Below are 19,175 nucleotides of genomic sequence, written 5' to 3' on the forward strand. Positions count from 1 at the left end.
TCGCGAGTGTGGGGGGGTTACTGGTGTACTTAACACATTGGGATGGCAGCAGATTATGGAAGACTAATATTCTGAACATAACGAGCTCCAAAATCTTAAGATAAACGCGGTTATGTGTGTGTATCTGCATGTATATTCTACAAGTCACCTTCTAGTGTGTAGCGGTGAGTACTTCGTGCATCACTGTCACTTCCCCTCCTTCACCATTCCAGTCGGCAATATTTCTAAGTTCCCAGTTATGTGTTTCTGTATGAAATTCAGCCCAAATTTAACTCCCACACTATAAAAAATCTACCTATTGCCAAAACTATGTACCCACAAACTGTTACCCAACTTACACTCGTATGCTAACCTTTGGCTAAACAGAACTTAATTTGAACTGAACTGTAACTGGTCTGAATACAAATTGTCTTTATATTAAATGCTCAACTGGAGTACAACAATCATCTGGCCCTAACCAAAATGTCCACTAGCTCGCATCTTGATAACATCGTTGCACATTTCTCGAGAGCAAAACAGGAAACGGCCACCGGTTAAGCTAGATTTCTGTTCTGAAATAAAATATCCAAACAATATTCAAACTCTTGCGTACTATATAGTCCACTGTGGTAATGGGTAATAATAAACTTTTTTTTTAAAAACAGTGCGATGAGGAGAGTAGCTATTCCTATGAAATGACATTCCAAGTCAGTGATTTTAGAACGAAGTATGTATTCAGAAGAAAAATCTCGCGTGATCTTCAGTCACCACTTTGGTCTGAACTATACTACGCTTAACAAATTGAACAATCATTTGAAAAGAGTACAATATTAAAAGAGAATTTCTATAAAAACCAAACAGTTGACCCAGTTGATATGGTAACGCGTAATTCAGGCAAGTGGGATGCTCTCAGCTCTGAGCAAGTGAACAATGTTAAATAGCTGACAATATTCATTGCTACAAGCTAGCTGCGCAGTGCAGTAGTCTTACCTCAAATTTTTCTTTTCAAAAATAATAACTTTATTCAAAATTTATACTCCTTTCGCCTTCCGCTAGATACATCATATTCATCCTTGCTGCCCTTTACAATAAATCTTTCTTCATCTAACATATACTATCATACGTCAACGCAGCACTTCTGCGTACGTCCATCAGCTACCATATTTCAAGTAAGAATGTGTCACACTGAGCAGAGGGAAAGACTGTGCCACGCAAGATCACACATTGTTTAACATAACTATATATGACGGTAGTATCTGTTCCCGAAAGAACAGTTACCGTGGATGACCATGCAGCTTCGCTAGAAATGGAATGATAATTAAATGGACACCCTAGCTGCAAACAGGCGTTGATGTACTTCATTGGGGACATGTTGAAAATGTGTGCCCCGACCGGGACTCGAACCCGGGATCTCCTGCTTACATGGCAGACGCTCTATCCATCTGAGCCACCGCGGGCACAGAGGATAGTGCGTCTGCGGGGACTTCTCCCTTGCACGCTCCCCGTGAGATCCACATTCCCAACATGTCCACACAACTACATTCGTAGTGTGCCTAATAGATGTTTGCCCATCATACTCATTACTCGTTGCAGATTAATCTACCAAGTCCCGTACGAGTTCGGGCATAGCGTGTGCGTTCGCACAAGAAGGTCAATGGCCGGGAAGCCATATTTTAACTATATATGACGGTAGTGTAGGGTGTCCATTTAATTATCATTCCATTTCTAGCAAAGCTGCATGGTCATCCACGGTAACTGTTCTTTCGGGAACAGATACTACCGTCATATACAGTTAAAATATGGATTCCCGGCCGTTGACCTTCTTGTGCGAACGCACACGCTATGCCCGAACTCGTACGGGACTTGGTAGATTAATCTGCCACGAGTAATGAGTATGATGGGCAAACATCTATTAGGCACACTACGAATGTAGTGGTGTGGACATGTTGGGAATGTGGATCTCACGGGGAGCGTGCAAGGGATAAGTCCCTGCAGACGCACTATCCTCTGTGCCCGCGGTGGCTCAGATGGATAGAGCGTCTGCCATGTAAGCAGGAGATCCCGGGTTCGAGTCCCGGTCGGGGCACACATTTTCAACATGTCCCCAATGAAGTACATCAACGCCTGTTTGCAGCTAGGGTGTCCATTTAATTATCATTCCATGTTTAACATAACTTGCTGTCTCTCTGACTTGCACATCGATAACTTACAAAAATCGAAATGACATCCCCACCTTACGTAGTGCGTGGGAACAGCTATTGTTCATAAGCCTCCGGATCAACTCTAAACGGCCTAATTTTATCCTACTGCTGTTTTTGAAAGATATACATAAAAAGAAGCAACATATTGGTTGAATCTTCTAGGAACGTGTGATGACGTTCACGGAATTTTAAAACTAAAGCACTCTGTGTGATGCACAACATGGCTTTTGTAGCGCCTGCCACCGGAGTTCGACAGTCACTCCGTGACGCTTTAGAAAAGAAAATAGAGACTTCTTTCAACGAAGACTAAAAAAAAAAAAAAAAAGAAAGAGAGAGAGAGAGAGAGAGAGAGAGAGAGAGAGAGAGAGAGAGAACCTTACGGTGTAGAGGCTTCTCTTTCTGCGAAATGTCGTGTGGACACCCACTGCTGGTGGATACCAGTACACAGAGACCGATTACTCCCCTTGCACGTAATAGATGTTGTAACGCGCTTCCGCTGCTTACCACGTTGCGCACGATTCATCGGTTCGGCGTCCAACAGGAGTCAGCACCATGAAGACAAGAACAAAGGAGTTCTCTTATGGAACGAAATAGGTTCCCATTGTACAACAACTGCTAAAACAGACTGTAAGAAACGACATTAAGATATTTTTACGAAGTTTCTCCACATGTCGTTATTGCCCTGCTTTCCATTCATCTTGTCGATTTCGACGCCTTCGGCGTTAGTCGTCGCCTTCGTCGTCGATGTCGTCGTCGTCCTCGATGTCGTCGTCGTCGATGTCGTCGTCGTCAATGTCGTCGTCGTCGATGTCTTCGTCGTCGATGTCGTCGTCGTCGTCGATGTCGTCGTCGTCGTCGATGTCTTCGTCGTCGATGTCGTCGTCGTCGATGTCGTCGTCGTAGTCGTTGTCTGTCCGAAGACCGATTTGATGCATCGTCCAATGCTAATGTAACCTGTGCAATCCACTTCATCTCTCAACAGCTAACTCAGCCTGTAACGTGCGCGTGAGGCACACAATACTCCTTAACGCCTGTACTATGGTAAGTGAACGGGCTTCACCTTATGAGAAGGGATTTTCGTATAGATATCGACCGCGTGTACCTGAATGGTGGCAAATCAGACTTACACCCACTTGGTAATAACAATGATCCGTCAAGCAAGTTCGAAATGCAATTACACGTCAGTATGGACCAAAAGCAACACCGCAGATGCTACCAATTTAATAACAATACGGTCGCCAGCCTAATTGGGCATTAACTGAGTTTCTTCCCTGTACAAGTTGGTGTATATTCATGCAAAACAACACGTAGTAACACTGCATAATATAGTAAAATTTTAGAACCAAAAAATCTGTTGAACTGATAGTTTCACGTTCTGTACTGATATGGAAAAACCATGAATACATAACACTACACTATAATGTATACTACAAAACTTCGAACTGTTTATTGATCTGATTAAAATCGGGCATAGGTTACCCTAGAAATAGCACCTTCGAGCCACACACAAAATGTCAGTTTTGATAAAGATAAAACACTGATAAATTTTGACATTTATATTGACTTTAACTTTTGCTGGTCAAACCAATTTAGAACACTTCAGAATTCAAATGGGTAAAGGGGGGAGGGGGGGGACCCTGAAACTGTTATGATCACTATATTAAAAAATTGATTACTGAAATTATGCGTTCAAGATTTCCAGTATAGGAGTTACTACTCTTTTTATCTTATTTACTTCTCATTTAAATACCTTTATATCTATCTCGAAATAATTAAACTTCATTACTATATCAATATTAAAGTTACCTTTCAACTTCGTTAGACCTTCGTTATTCATTTACTGGTTCATTAACAAACCAGTTCTTTAAACACCATTCTAACATAACTAGGTCTGCAAGTAATTATTATTAACACAAAATTTAATTTTTCATTTCGGGACACTCGGATTGCACAACATTTGGAAAGGACCCTGTCTAGGTTAGTTGTGAGGATAATTAAATGAGGGGAAAGTTCTGGTAAAATTTAGGTTATTATTGAACAGTTTGTAACCTCCCCGCAAAATTTTTAAATGAAAAGAATTGAATGAAAATGCAAATAGAGCCAAATGTTAGCTTCCCAGAGTAATAAAACTCAGTGATAATAAAAATATGCAAAAATGTTAAGTCCTCACTAAATTAACGTTAAGATGAACCTGATAAATTTTATAAGGGCAGCTGAGCTGACCTTCGGCCCTGTGAAATAATTACACCTGAATAGAGAAACCAAAATGCTTACCTCAGTAAAACTGCATCTATATCTGCTCTTATTTTGCGGGACAGCTCCGTGCAATGCTGGCCCATCTTTAATTTTGATTCTTGGAGGGAATGCATGGGAAATATTATTTAACTTGAAATGAATCTTTTTGTTTAAAACAGTTACTTTAAAAGAAAATTATTATTGGGGCAATTCTTGAACAAATTAATTACAATTAACATGTGTTATTAGCTGAGCGCAATGCTGCTTCATTATCTTCAAAAACAATATACCTCGTCCTGAATCGTGACCAGAGATGAAAGGAGAGCACGCCGCCGACGCATGCCGACGCCCGCTCAGTACAACCGTGCACTCGCTACAACTACTGCCGACAGAGTGCAACTCGCAACTGCCGACTCCACACACACAACTGCTCCTGCCGACTCGCTACACGTAACAGAGTGCAACTGAACTCTCGCGCGGTCAAGCGCAGACTAGCAACGATAAATAACTCTCTGGTCAGAGATTCTGTCATGCCTCGCCATCGCTGGTACTGAATACATATGAGACGTACGCGTTTCAAGTTCACTCTACGGTCCATACGAATACAATACTAAAAGTTTCAACCTGCTTTTATCGATGCGGCGGTTGGCGGGCGGCGAGATGGCGAGGCACAGAGCACACATACAACCACAGCTATGGCTCTTGACGTATCGGAACTTTAATTCTTCTTAGCGTCGCAATACCTTTCCATTTAGTGCCGATGGAATTTTGCCATGCTGTGTGGGCGTTGGAACAGCCGGCCCGAGGCTCAGAGAAACTACGTTTTCCAGGAGAGCCGCCTCGCTCCAGAAGGTGTTGCTCAAACCAGTGCCAAATTCCAACTACAACTGCTGAGCCCGTTGTGCCGTGCAGTGCCCGCGTACATTTTCCCGCGCTCGCCTGCCATCCACCTTTTACCGCTCCCTTACAGACAGGGTATTCTCCCGAGGTTTTGCATTCTACATATCCTAACACATTGCCTACGTATGGACCAGACGCACAGTTACAATTTTAAACATCTTACAACAGTCTCAACATTTGTTACATTTCAAAATGGTTCAAATGGCTCTGAGCACTATGGGACTCAACTGCTGTGGTCATAAGTCCCCTAGAACTTAGAACTACTTAAACCTAACTAACCTAAGGACAGCACACAACACCCAGCCATCACGAGGCAGAGAAAATCCCTGACCCCGCCGGGAATCGAACCCGGGAACCCGGGCGTGGGAAGCGAGAACGCTACCGCACGACCACGAGATGCGGGCTGTTACATTTCAATTCTATTACAATATTGCTTGACATTTGACATAAACATTAATATTCACATTGAAAATTGTTTAAAGCTTTGTTAACACAATGGCATGAAACAAAAAAGAAATGAAATCAGAACATCAATTTCACTAATTTATCGAAAAATCAGATGGAAAAAAAAATTTACTTATATGTACAATAGTACAGCGTCGTTGTTGTTACAAGCCTACGTCGACTTGAACTTGCTAACTGCCCCTCTGTTATCTCCTATGAGTCTGTATATAACACTTTGGTATCAGTTCAGTTTAACAATAGGTTTTTGTATATTACCTTTGTTTCATTGCACCACTCATTTTCTTGTACAGTTTGTCATTTTTTCCTAGTTCCCCATTATTTACACTGCGAAGACCTGCGCTATGTGACTTTCACTATCGTTGCTTACGAAATGTTCCTAAATACTGTCGGTCAGAGTTGCGTACTAAAGGTCTTCATAGTGAAGATAATGGGGAAACCAGGAAAAATGACAAACTGTGACAGAAAACAAGTGCAGTAAAACACATAATGGCCATGAAAACCATAGTAAGTGCGAACAAGAACGAAAATGAAACGCCACCAATGATACTTAAAACTTAAGGGAAACATGTGTGGGAAATACGAGAAAAGATAAAAGTATATTTAGCTCAAGGAGGATTCCTTCAAAACCCGAAACGTGACTTACAAGGGGAGGCCGCCAATTGTGAAATTCAGATTCGATTCATGCTGCGCATAATAAAAGCTCATGGCCAGAGGTGTAATGTGGAAAAGCACCAAGATGCACATCTCAGCCGTTGTCGAGAAAATCGACAGTTAAAATAAACCGTTGCGGTGAAATACTCTCTATGATTAATAATGTTCTACAGCGTCGTGGCGCAGCGGTAGGTGCTCGGGTTCGTAATCCAAAGGTCGCCGGATCGAATCTCGCGCCACGCAATATTTTCATTATTAATTGCTTATGCATGTTGGTGAAGGCGGATCGCTCTCCAATTGTACCGCCTCCATATTTCCGTTTGTTTAACAGGGTGTACCAAAGCTCTCACGTCCACACTGATTTTCGACGATGTTATAAGTTGCGCTAGGGACCACATCTACCTTCTTTCCAAGTTAGCAGGTTACTACGCTGTTATGCGGCAGCTCGTTTCGGCCCATTCAACATCTGTCCAAGTGTAACGAGCGAGTAACGGAGTTTATATTTCATACCTGCCACAGCAAATTTGTGTTCGTGGGGTCTCTATTCCAATTCGAACGTTTGACTTAGGCTATACGTATTCGTTCCGGAATATCGTTTCTACGTCTTCCGTTAACTATACGTGTTTAACATTATGAAGACAATTAGTAACATTTGTGAAATACAACTTTGTTTGCGGAAAACATAATGATGTTCGAAGTCGCCAGTTTTGCCACGACAAACGACGTTCAACAACTTATTATATGCATAATCGTTGCAACTGATTGCCGGGAATTATATATATATATATATATATATATATATATATATATATATATAATTTACAAAAAACAAATACTAAAAAAGAAAAGGGATTGCATGGCGAACCCGAGCGCTTACCGCTGCGCCACGACGCTGTAGAAAATAACTAATCTTAGAGAGTATTTCACCGCAACGGTTTCTTTTAACTGTTTTCTGGACAACGGCTGAGAAGTGCATCTTGGTGCTTTGCCACATTACACCTCTGGCCATGAGCTTTTATTATGCGCAGTATGAATCGAATCTGAATTTCACAATTGGCGGCCTCCCCTTGTTAAAGCTGAGCATGTCTTGAAATATCTGTGTTTTTGTTTGTTACCGATCAGGAGAAGAACGTTCTTAGAACATCTTAACGCTAATTAAGTTTTTGAACTCGGCTGTTAGTTGCTAGATGCACATCACTATACACTGAAGCGCCAAAGAAACTGGTAAAGGCATGCGTATTCAAATACAGAGATACGTAAACAGGCAGAATACGGCGCTGCGGTCGGCAGTGCCTATATAAGACAAGTGTCTGGCGGAGTTGTTAGAACGGTCGCTGCGGCTATGGCAGGTTATCAGGGTTTGAGTGAGTTTGAACGTGGCGTTACAGTTGGCGCACGAGCGATGGGACTCAGCATCTCTGAGGTAACTATGAAGTGGGCATTCTCCCGTACGACCATCTCATGAGTGTACCGTAAATATCAGGAATCCGATAAAACATCAGATCTCTGTTTTCTCTGCGGCCGGGAAAAGATCCCGCAAGAACGTGACCTTGCGGAAATTGCTGCAGATTTCAATGCTGGTCCATCAAGTGTCAGCGTGCGAACCATTTAATCATCGATATGGGCTTTCGGAGCCGAAGACCCACTCGTGTACCCTTCATGGCTTCACGACACAAAGCTTTACGCCTCGCCTGGGCCCGTCAACACCGACATTGGACTGGTGATGACTGGAAACAAGATGCCAGGTCGAACGAGTCTTGCTTCAAATTGCATCGAGCGGATAAACATCTACGGGTTTGGAGACAACCTCGTGAGCCCATGGAGCCTGAATGTCAGCAGGTGACTTTTGAATCTGGTGGAGGCTCTATAATGGTGTGGGGCGTGTGCAGTTGGGGTGATACGGGATCCATGATGCGTCTAGATACGATTCTGATAGGTAAGCATCCATTCATGTCCAATCTGCATTCCGACAGACTCGTGCAATTCCAGCAGAACAATGCGACACCACACACGTCCAGAATTGCTACAGAGTAGCTCCAAGAACACTCTTCAGAGTGTAAAGCCCTCCGCTGTCCGCCGGCCGCGGTGGTCTCGCGGTTCTAGGCGCGCAGTCCGGAACCGTGCGACTGCTACGGTCGCAGGTTCGAATCCTGCCTCGGGCATGGATGTGTGTGATGTCCTTAGGTTAGTTAGGTTTAAGTAGTTCTAAGTTCTAGGGGACTAATGACCACAGCAGTTGAGTCCCATAGTGCTCAGAGCCATTTGAACCATTTGAACCTCCGCTGTCCACCGAGCTCCCCAGACATGGGCATCATTCAGGACATCTGGGATGCCTTGCAACGTATTGTTCAGAAGATACCTCCACCCCCTCGTACTCTTACGGATTTATGGACACCCCTGCAGTAAGCATGGGTGTCAGTTCCCTCCAGAACTACTTCAGACGTTAGTGGAGTCCATGCCACGTGCTCGCGGGGGCCTACACGATATTATGCAGGTGTACCAATCTTTTTGTCTCTTCAGTGTACAAAGAGCGATTGAAAGCTTCGGTGAATGACCTCAGATGATAAACAAAACTGGAGTTGCAAACGAAATTTCTTAACTGGCCTTCAAAGTAATCACCATTAGCTGGAACACAATTCCGACAGAGGTTGTTGGACTCTGTGAGCAAACGTTTCTTGTGAAATTCTTACAAGTACCTCACACGTTCTTTGATATCCACAACGCCTGCGTGCTGAACTTAATTGCTCAACGCAAGGTAGTGTTCTTCACAATCCTCCTTATTCTCCAGATTTAGCGCCAGCAGACATCGTTCCATTTCCCCTGCTACATTAGGGCTGAGAGGCTTACTCTTACAAATGTCCAGCGTGACCACGGTGCTTCGAGCGATCCCACAAGTAGCGTTTGCTGACAGTTTCTAGCTGCTTTACAACGAATGCCAGGAGCGTGTTGTAGCTCATGGTGTTTACGTCGAAGACCAGTGAAGGTAATTTATTTATAACCCTTGTTTCCTTTTTTTCTGAGACAAAAATTTCCAGGGGCACTTTCTAAAATACGGCTGATCCACGCCGTGCGTGGGTCTGTCAGGGAATGTAGCGCGGGCTTGCATCGCGCAGCTGTGCAGGGGCAGAGCCTGGCTGCCCGGGGGCAGCCATCGGCCAGCAGCAGCAGATGCAGATGCGTGTCTGCGAATCCGCGCCTCGGGCTGTGTGGACACAGTAGGGGCCGCTGAATATTCACGCTGCGTGCGAGCGCCCCGCGCTGTGCATGCCGCGTGGTGCGTGAGCCGCCGCAAACTTGCCTGCACGCCTCCGGGGCACCAGGGTTTGTATGTGGGGTTGCTAAAGTGGGTGGCGCTACATCTGTAGCACGCGAGTTGAAAGTGGCACTTCAACTCCATCCGCAGTTACACAACTGGCTACACCACGAAGATGACGTGCTACAGACGTGAAATTTAACCGACAGGAAGAAGATATTGTAATATGCAAATAATTAGCTATTCAGAGCATTCACACAAGGTTGGCGACGGTGGCGACACCTACAACGTGCTGACATGAGGAAAGTTTCCAACCGATTTCTCATATACAAAGAGCAGGTGACCGACGTTGCCTGGTGAAACGTTGTTGTGATGCCTCGTGTAAGGAGGAGAAATGCGTACCGTCACGTTTCCGATTTTGATAAAGGTCGGATTGTAGCCTATCGCGATTGCGGTTTATCGTGTCGCGACATTGCTGCTCGCATCGGTCGAGATCCAGTGACTGTTAGCAGAATATGGAATCGGTGGGTTCAGGAGGGTAATATGGAACGCCGTGCTGGACCCAACCACTAGCAGTCGAGATGACAGGTACCTTATCCGCACGGCTGTAACGGATCGTGCAGCCACCCTGAGTCAACAGATGGGGACGTTCGCAAGACAACAACCATCTGCACGAACAGTTCGACGACGTTTGCAGCAGCACGGAGTATCAGCTCGGAGACCGTGGCTGCGGTTTACCCTTGACGCTGCAGCACAGACAGGAGCGCCTGCGATGGAGTACCCAAAGACGAACCTGGGTGCACGAATGGCAAAACGTCATTTTTTCGGATGAATCCAGGTTCTGTTTATAGCATCATGATGGTCGAATCCGTGTTTGGCGACATCGCGGTTAACGCACATTGGAATCGTGTATTCGTCATCGCCATACTGGCGTATCACCCGGCGTGATGGTATGGGGTGCCATTGGTTACACGTCTCGGTCACCTCTTGTTCGCACTGACGGCACTTTGAACAGTGGACATTACATTTCAGATGTGTTACGACCCGTGGTTCTACCCTTCATTGGATCTCTGCGAAACCCTACATTTCAGCAGAATAATGCACGACTCTATGCCCAGGTGTATGAAAGCCGTTATTACGGCCAGAGGTGGTTGCTGAAGGTATGCACCCAAAATTGCGTGAAAATATAATCACATGTCAGTTCTAGTATAATATATTTATCCAATGAATATCCGTTTATCATCTGCATTTCTTCTTGGTGTAGCAATTTTAATGGCCAGTAGTGTATTTTAGACGTCTCATCTGGTGTCATTATGGGTTGCCGCAGTATTCTCTCCTGATATACAGGCGTTGAGTAAACTATGGGAACACCTAAAACGCATAACATTATTACGCTCAACACAGTGTAAGAAAACCGTCGGTATTCAAAACATCTTTCAATCGTCTCGGAACAGATAACTGCAGATATTGTATGGTTTTCAATGGAATCTTACACAGTTCTTCTCGCAAGATAGTCGTAATAAGGCAACAGTGATGGAGGCGGGGGGCGAAAACTGAGCCTTATCTGCAAAAGAGATGACAAAGGCTGAATTACACTGAGATCTGGTGGCTGTGCGGCCAGGGGTGCGACAGTTCATCCTCGTGCCCACAAAACCAGTCTTGGAAGGTGTGGTCTGTGAGAACAGGAGCCCTGCCGTCTTGGAACGAAGCATTGCCATTTGGCAACAACAATGGTACCATATGATCAACCTGATCACCTACATATGCATCGATACTCAGCAAATCACACTGAAGTGCCTGGCGGAGGGTTCATCGAACCACTTTCGCCGGTCTTTGTGGCCGAGCGGTTCTAGGCGCATCAGTCTGGAACCGCGCGACCGCTACGGTCGCAGGTTCGAATTCTGCCTCGGGCATGGAAGTGTGTGCTGTCCTTAGGTTAGTTAGGTTAGTTAGGTTTAACTTGTTCTAAGTTCTAGGGGACTGATGACCTCAGATGTTAAGTCCCATAGTGCTCAGAGCCATTTGAACCATTTTTTGAACCACTTTCACAATAATTACCTACTATTCCAACCTCGGACAGCGGGCGGAAAAAAGAACTACTGTATCTTTCTGTCGATCTCTGATTTCCCTTATTTTATAATCGCGAATGTTTTCGCAATCGGAGGAGAGTGCTCAGAGCAATTTGAACCATTTTTTGAACCACTTTCACAATAATTCCCTACTATTCCAACCTCGGACAGCGGGCGGAAAAAAGAACTACTGTATCTTTCTGTCGATCTCTGATTTCCCTTATTTTATAATCGCAAATGTTTTCGCAATCGGAGGAGAGTGCTCAGAGCCATTTGAACCATTTTTTGAACCACTTTCACAATAATTCCCTACTATTCCAACCTCGGACAGCGGGCGGAAAGAAGAACTACTGTATCTTTCTGTCGATCTCTGATTTCCCTTATTTTATAATCGCGAATGTTTTCGCAATCGGAGGAGAGTGCTCAGAGCCATTTGAACCATTTTTTGAACCACTTTCACAATAATTCCCTACTATTCCAACCTCGGACAGCGGGCGGAAAAAAGAACTACTGTATCTTTCTGTCGATCTCTGATTTCCCTTATTTTACAATCGCAAATGTTTTCGCAATCGGAGGAGAGTGCTCAGAGCCATTAGAACCATTTTTTGAACCACTTTCACAATAATTCCCTACTATTCCAACCTCTGACAGCGGGCGGAAAAAAGAACTACTGTATCTCTCTGTCGATCTCTGATTTCCCTTATTTTATAATCGCAAATGTTTTCGCAATCGGAGGAGAAAGTTCGTGATTGAAATTTCGTCAGAAGATTCCGCCGCAACGGAAAACGCCTTTGTTCTAATGATGACCACCCCAAATCCTGTGTTACGTCAGTGCTCTAAAATGTTCCCATAATCCTTGACAGTAATGCGATGTTGTAGAAAACCTATAGGGCCCATGGAACACCACAATACGCCTGGCATGATTCACTCTTAGGACGTAAACTCGTCCCGTGGTAAGAAACAGTTTGAAACAAAATTCATATGACCTAAGGACTATTTTCATTGTTTTTATGCATGTGTATAAGTGACGAGAGGTTTTGTAATTCTAGTTAGCCCTGGAATCCCTTCTTACGGAGCTCCCTTTGTGTTGTTGTAGTGTACAACGCCCTCGATGGCATTGTAGCGAGAAGCAAGTGCTTCTCTGGGCGGTATCACTAACACAGTGTCTTGCTGCTTCGGTAAGTCCCTCGTAGCACAGCAGTAGCGCTCAGTCGCCAGGTTCCCTGTAGTTGGTGAACCTGCTGAAGTGGAGTGTTCAGGCATACCAGTTGTTAATTGTCAACAACGTTTGTACTTCACTTGTTTTAATACAGAAATTGCTTTGTCACATACGTCACAGAATCAGCATTTGCAATATGGCGGCTCTGGAATACGCCGCTATATTCGACCCTTTACACACATTAACACAGTTTTCTGACAATGACAGACACTGCCCACGACACGCGGCGTTGTGATAACTAATAACTTCACATTATATCTTGATTAAAGCTGAAAAATGTACTCGCGACCGTTCTTTTAGAGTCGCCCCGGTTACTTGACCGTGCGTTTTGAGTGGCGCCTCGCTACTTACACGCCCTGTCTTCCCGAAGGTCAAGAGAGACACCCCCCCCCCCCCCCCCACTTTTCTCCCTCAGCCACACATTGACGCCGGCGTGTCAGACCCACCATACTTGCTCCGGACACTGCGAGAGGGCTGTACAAGCAATGATCACACGCACGGCACAGCGGACACACCAGGAACCGCGGTGTTGGCCGTCGAATGGCGCTAGCTGCGCAGCATTTGTGCACCGCCGCCGTCAGTGTCAGCCAGTTTGCCGTGGCATACGGAGCTCCATCGCAGTCTTTAACACTGGTAGCATGCCGCGACAGCGTGGACGTGAACCGTATGTGCAGTTGACGGACTTTGAGCGAGGGCGTATAGTGGGCATGCGGGAGGCCGGGTGGACGTACCGCCGAATTGCTCAACACGTGGGGCGTGAGGTCTCCACAGTACATCGATGTTGTCGCCAGTGGTCGGCGGAAGGTGCACGTGCCCGTCGACCTGGGACCGGACCGCAGCGACGCACGGATGCACGCCAAGACCGTAGGATCCTACGCAGTGCCGTAGGGGACCGCACCGCCACTTCCCAGCAAATTAGGGACACTGTTGCTCCTGGGGTATCGGCGAGGACCATTCGCAACCGTCTCCATGAAGCTGGGCTACGGTCCCGCACACCGTTAGGCCGTCTTCCGCTCACGCCCCAACATCGTGCAGCCCGCCTCCAGTGGTGTCGCGACAGGCGTGAATGGAGGGACGAATGGAGACGTGTCGTCTTCAGCGATGAGAGTCGCTTCTGCCTTGGTGCCAATGATGGTCGTATGCGTGTTTGGCGCCGTGCAGGTGAGCGCCACAATCAGGACAGCATACGACCGAGGCACACAGGGCCAACTCCCGGCATCATGGTGTGGGGAGCGATCTCCTACACTGGCCGTACACCACTGGTGATCGTCGAGGGGACACTGAATAGTGCACGGTACATCCAAACCGTCATCGAACCCATCGTTCTACCATTCCTAGACTGGCAAGGGAACTTGCTGTTCCAACAGGACAATGCACGTCCGCATGTATCCCGTGCCACCCAACGTGCTCTAGAAGGTGTAAGTCAACTACCCTGGCCAGCAAGATCTCCGGATCTGTCCCCCATTGAGCATGTTTGGCACTGGATGAAGCGTCGTCTCACGCGGTCTGCACGTCCAGCACGAACGCTGGTCCAACTGAGGCGCCAGGTGGAAATGGCATGGCAAGCCGTTCCACAGGACTACATCCAGCATCCCTACCATCGTTTCCATGGGAGAATAGCAGCCTGCATTGCTGCGAAAGGTGGATATACACTGTACTAGTGCCGACATTGTGCATGCTCTGTTGCCTGTGTCTATGTGCCTGTGGTTCTGTCAGTGTGATCATGTGATGTATCTGACCCCAGGAATGTGTCAATAAAGTTTCCCCTTCCTGGGACAATGAATTCACGGTGTTCTTATTTCAATTTCCAGGAGTTTATATATCTCCACACTTTCAGCCAATGGGCGTTCAGTTCGCTGTAGCTAGGCGGATCTAACGTCACGTTTGCGGACATCGTGACGGAATTTTGTCTCGGAACACTGTTTCAGATTGTAAGATCCTACTCCCGAATAGTCGGATCTTGTCCTTATTAAGGTTGCACAACGTTTCCTCCTATAATTTCATCACTAATGATCCTTGCTGACGCTTAATTGTAAGATGTACATGTAGCCTGGCTGCTACTGACAAGGGAACCTCCCCATCGCACCCCCTCAGATTTAGTTATAAGTTGGCACAGTGGATAGGCCTTGAAAAACTGGACACAGATCAATCGAGAAAACAGGAAGAAGTTGAGTGGAACTACGAAAAAAATAAGCAAAATATACGAACTGAGTAGTCCATGCGTAACATAAGCAACATTAAGGATATTGTGAGCTCAGGAGCGCCGTGGTCTCGTGGTAAGCGTGAGCAGCTCTGAAGGGAGAGGCCCTTGGTTCAAGTCTTCCATCGGGTGAAAATTTTACTTTCTTTATTCTCGCAAAGTTATGATCCGTCGGTTCGTTCATTGACGTCTCTGTTCACTGTAATAAGTTTAGTGTCTGTGTTTTGCCACCGCACCGCAAAACCGTGCGATTAGTAGACGAAATGACGTGCCTCTCCAGTGGGCACCGAAAACATTTGCTCGCAAGGTCATAGGTCAACCGATTCATCCACAGGACAACACGTCTGATATATTCTATACGACACTGGTGACGGCATGTGCGTCACCTGACAGGAATATGTTGTCGACCCATCTAACATGTACACTTGGCGAATGGGTAAAAAGACGAAATGACGTGCCTCTCCAGTGGGCACCGAAAACATTTGCTCGCAAGGTCATAGGTCAACCGATTCCTCCACAGGAAAACACGTCTGATATATTCTATACGACACTGGTGACGGCATGTGCGTCACCTGACAGGAATATATAGTCGACCCATCTAACTTGTACACTTGGCGAATGGGTAAAAAGATTCTTCTACCTTGCCGATTTAGGTTTTCTTGTGGATGTGATAATCACTCCCAAGAAAGTGATGAAACCATAAGAGTTTGTCACATAAACTGCAACAAATGACTGCAACAGTTTCACAGTCGCACAGTTTTCCCTGTGCTCTGTCAAAACATATGTTTCTAACGTTTTCAAATTTTTCCGTGTGTAGACCGTCAAATCCTGCATGTGTCCAAGTAAAATCTGAACATGTCCTGGAATTTTGGAGAGCGAAGTTGATTGTGTGTGAGTGCCTTAACTTTGGTAATAGTCTGAAAATAAAAATTTTTTTTTCACGAGGGAGGCTTGAACCAAAGACATTTCGTTTCGCAGCTGCTCACGCTAACCACGGGACCACGGCGCTTCAGAGCTTTCAGTACCCTTGACGCTGCCTATCTTGCGCATGGACTACTCAGTTTGTATATTTTGCTTTTTTTTTTCATAGTTCCACACAACTTCTTCCTGTTTTCTCGATTGATCTGTGTTCAGTTTTTCAAGGCCTATCCACTGTGCCAACTTGTAGTTAGATCTGAGGGGGGTGCGATGGGGAGGTTCCCTTGTGAGCATTCCCGATCGCATAAATATGCATAACACTTGGCTTAAACACTTGAAGGGAAGGCACATATGCATTACAAGTGCTACAGGGGTTTGCGAGTGCGACATTCAGTTCTGCAGTGACGTTTACAACCGTCGTTCTCTTATTTTACGTCACAATCCCCCTCAGTGACTGTCCGTCAAGACCACTCAGAACACACTTTCGGACGTGTTGTTATTTGGCGGAGGGTTTTTCCAGATTTCGTAGTATACAGTATAAACTTTCGTATTCGGCTCCCTGACACACAAAATAATCTTGGTTATGGAAGCAACTATCATATGAACACCACCAATTTGCCCAGGTTCGAATCCCCTTAGTTCCGGCATTATGCAGCCTCAAGCACACGGAACAAACTCCTGATTACGAGCGACACTTCCAGGAGTATTGAGGACACTGCATAGGTGCCATCCGCGCTCAAATACAACAGTGCAACCTGCACGCATGGCGAGCATCTGCCTTTGTGTTGAAGCATGCATTTCTTGCGGCTTCTCCTCTTTTTCGTTAAAGCTCAATATGTACAGGGTGATTCAAAAAGAATACCACAATTTTAGGAATTTAAAACTCTGCAACGACAAAAGGCAGAGCTAAGCACTATCTGTCGGCGAATTAAGGGAGCTATAAAGTTTCGTTTAGTTGTACATTTGTTCGCTTGAGGCACTGTTGACTAGGCGTCAGCGTCAGTTGATGCTAAGATGGCGACCGCTCAACAGAAAGCTTTTTGTGTTATTGAGTACGGCAGAAGTGAATCGACGACAGTTGTTCAGCGTGCATTTCGAACGAAGTATGGTGTTAAACCTCCTGATAGGTGGTGTATTAAACGTTGGTATAAACAGTTTACAGAGAATGGGTGTTTGTGCAAAGGGAAAAGTTCTGGACGGCCGAGAACGAGTGAGTCCCTTTTTCTTCGAAGGTGCTACTGTAACTGGACTACAGTATCTGGAGATGTTAGAGAATTGGCTGTTCCCTCAGCTCGAACAAGAAGCACAACAATTCATATTTCAGCAGGATGGAGCGCCACCACATTGGCACTTATCTGTCCGTAACTATCTGAACGTCAACTACCCGAGGCGATGGATCGGCCGCCAGGCAGCCCGTGACAGAGCACTTCATCACTAGCCTCCAAGAAGCCCTGATCTTACGCTACGGTCGCAGGTTCGAATCCTGCCTCGGGCATGGATGTTTGTGTTGTCCTTAGGTTAGTTAGGTTTAACTAGTTCTAAGTTCTAGGGGACTAATGACCTCAGCAGTTGAGTCCCATAGTGCTCAGAGCCATTTGAACCATTTGAACCCTGATCTTACCCCCTGCGATTTTTTCTTATGGGGGTATGTTAAGGATATGGTGTTTCGGCCACCTCTCCCAGCCACCATTGATGATTTGAACCGAGGAATAACAGCAGCTATCCAAACTGTTACGCCTGATATGCTACAGAGAGTGTGGAACGAGTTGGAGTATCGGGTTGATATTGCTCGAGTGTGTGGAGGGGGCCATATTGAACATCTCTGAACTGGTTTTTCAGTGAAAAAAAACCTTTTTAAATACTCTTTGTAATGATGTATAACAGAAGGTTATATTATGTTTCTTTCATTAAATACACATTTTTAGAGTTGTGGTATTCTTTTTGAATCACCCCGTACTTGGCATTGATCTGATTGCCTTACGACAGATGAGCAAGGTAGAGTGCTGCATTATGGTTGGTTGTTCATAAGTACATCTGCGTTGTCAAATGACAGTAGCTGCCAGACACACAGAAACATGACACACATCAATGGACACGGCTTCTATCGAAGTCTCGTTTCGCAAAACGCGCCGTGGCTTTGTTTGCAGAACCCGCTACAAGTGGGCAGGCGTGTCATAACATGGCGAATAATTGAGCGATGCGCGCCTTTTGTGTCCTTGAATTCGGTAAATGTGAGTCAGTTGTGGCAGCTAAGCGACGATTTCGTCACGCTGGGCTAAAATTTCAAGCGACAAACGAGTTCATGGTTGATACAGCAAATTCTGTGACACGCAGGCCGGGATCATCTGCAGAGAAGGTGCAGCGTATGTGGCATCATTTACCAGGTGGCAGAAGGTATCGTATTAAGATTAAAAACTTGGAGAGATGCTACATCTATTGATATGGGTCTGCCTTTTGTACGAGGTGCATTCAAGTTCTAAGGCTTCCATTTTTTTTCTCCGGACTGGAAAGAGATAGAAACATGCGCATTGTTTTAAAATGAGGCCGCGTTCATTGGCAATACGTCCCAGAGATGGCAGCACCGTACGGCAGATGGAATTTTACCGCCAGCGGCGAGAATGAGAACTGTTTTAAATACTTAAAATGGCGACGTTTTCCTTACTTGAACAGCGTGCAATCATTCGTTTTCTGAATTTGCGTAGTGTGAAACCAACTGAAATTTAGCGACAGTTGAAGGAGACATGTGGTGATGGAGTTATGGATGTGTTGAAAGTGCGTTCGTGGGTGCGACAGTTTAATGAAGGCAGAACATCGTGTGACAACAAACCGAAACAACCTCGGGGTCGCTCAAGCCGGTCTGACGACATGATCGAGAAAGTGGAGAGAATTGTTTTGGGGGATCGCCGAATGACTGTTGAACAGATCGCCTCCAGAGTTGGCATTTCTGTGGGTTCTGTACACACAATCCTGCATGACGACCTGAAAATGCGAAAAGTGTCATCCAGGTGGGTGCCACGAATGCTGACGGACGACCACACGGCTGCCTGTGTGGCATGTTGCCGAGCAATGTTGACGCGCAACGACA

At 45.6% G+C, this 19,175-nt stretch overlaps 2 non-coding genes across 2 annotated transcripts; one reads left to right on the forward strand and one right to left on the reverse strand.

Moving 5' to 3' along the window:
• Positions 1-1,362: 1,362 nt before the first annotated feature.
• On the reverse strand, positions 1,363-1,437 carry Trnat-ugu (transfer RNA threonine (anticodon UGU)). The gene has a single exon. It is a non-coding gene; the product is annotated as a tRNA-Thr (tRNA).
• A 553-nt stretch (positions 1,438-1,990) lies between these two features.
• Positions 1,991-2,065, forward strand: Trnat-ugu (transfer RNA threonine (anticodon UGU)). Its single transcript has one exon. It is a non-coding gene; the product is annotated as a tRNA-Thr (tRNA).
• The last annotated feature ends 17,110 nt before the right edge of the window (positions 2,066-19,175 follow it).

Source organism: Schistocerca nitens, chromosome 12 (genome assembly GCF_023898315.1).
Source record: "Schistocerca nitens isolate TAMUIC-IGC-003100 chromosome 12, iqSchNite1.1, whole genome shotgun sequence".
NCBI lineage: Eukaryota > Metazoa > Arthropoda > Insecta > Orthoptera > Acrididae > Schistocerca > Schistocerca nitens.